The sequence below is a fragment of the Priapulus caudatus genome, unplaced genomic scaffold (genome assembly GCF_000485595.1).
Source record: "Priapulus caudatus unplaced genomic scaffold, Priapulus_caudatus-5.0.1 Scaffold1277, whole genome shotgun sequence".
Taxonomy (NCBI): domain Eukaryota; kingdom Metazoa; phylum Priapulida; class Priapulimorpha; order Priapulimorphida; family Priapulidae; genus Priapulus; species Priapulus caudatus.
In genome coordinates, this window is record NW_014578338.1 from 10,414 (window position 1) to 11,745 (window position 1,332).

Sequence of the window (1,332 nt, forward strand, 5' to 3'; positions counted from 1 at the left end):
GATTACTTAAACATGCAAAAATTGATGCAAAAATAATTTTCAAGTATACCTTGAATAATTGTAAAGGCCTGTGACAATTATCACTAATACAAATGGTTACCTGTGTGCGCATCTCGCCCCCCCCCCCTACTCTCTCTCATCTCCGTTCTCTCAACAACCCTACCTCAGCCACACATACAGTCATATATAATAACAACACACACCATATATATATATAGTAATAATATATATATAATTAATATTGCCAAGGGTAGTTGTTACAAACGCCCTATGTGGTGTTTAGTTTTTCCTCTGGCAGTAAGAATGCCTGAGGATTTTATTGCCGGTAAAACAACAGACCCTTCGCCCCGCGTCACATTAGACGACTGCGATTGTTTTACGCACACTCATCATGGCCGCCGCGGCATGCCGCTCCATCGCTAAGCTCAATGGTCCGGTACCATGGTGGTCCGCGAAAACCTTTTATCGGATTATGTTACGGGGCTGGGTTAATTAGTTGCTTAAATTGTAATTTATATTACCCCCCCCCCCTTCGATAAAATGTCCTTTGTGTCTTAGCGCAATAGGTTAAACTTTGCTTGTATACTGGAAACGGCATTTGGCGTGGTACTTCGTATCAGTAATGCTGAAATGTTATCTACATACCAACTGTGATGTATGCCGTACGTATCAGTACGCGTCGTTTATATGTGGCCAATAGTGTGTAAAAATCGGCATGTCTGCAGCAAAAGCATAGATCATACCTACACTGTGAGCTCGTCCATATGTTGGCAAAGTTCAGCTACAACCATTGTATTAATATACTTTCATAACATTTCTTCACAAAAATTTCAAACGAAGTATTTGTCTTAGCAAAGTACGCGCCGAACAGTGAGTTTACACATTCGCGGACATCAGCCGAGCGTAGTACGCAGTTCGTTTCTATATAAGTTAAAATTTATTATTATGTTCGTTCAGGTCACAATGTGAAATTTGTTTAAATGAACATGTATCCAGCATTACTTATGCAAATCAGGAAACCAGATAATAGTGTTTCCCTTCCCAGAACTATATTGCGCTAGCGTACCCCCTTCGCTCACATAATTATGGTGTATCTGTTGTAGTAAGCGTTGCAATAAAAAAAATAAAAAAAAAAAAAAAAAATAAAAAAAAATATCCAAAAATAAAAAAAAAAAAAAAAAAAAAAAAAAAATCAAAAAAAAAAAAATATAAAAAAAAAAATACCAAAAAAAAAATAAAAAAAAAATAAAAAAAAACTAAATAAAAAAAATAAAAAAATCAAAAAAAAACAAATAAAAAATAAAAATTTAAAAAATCAAAATAATGAGAAAG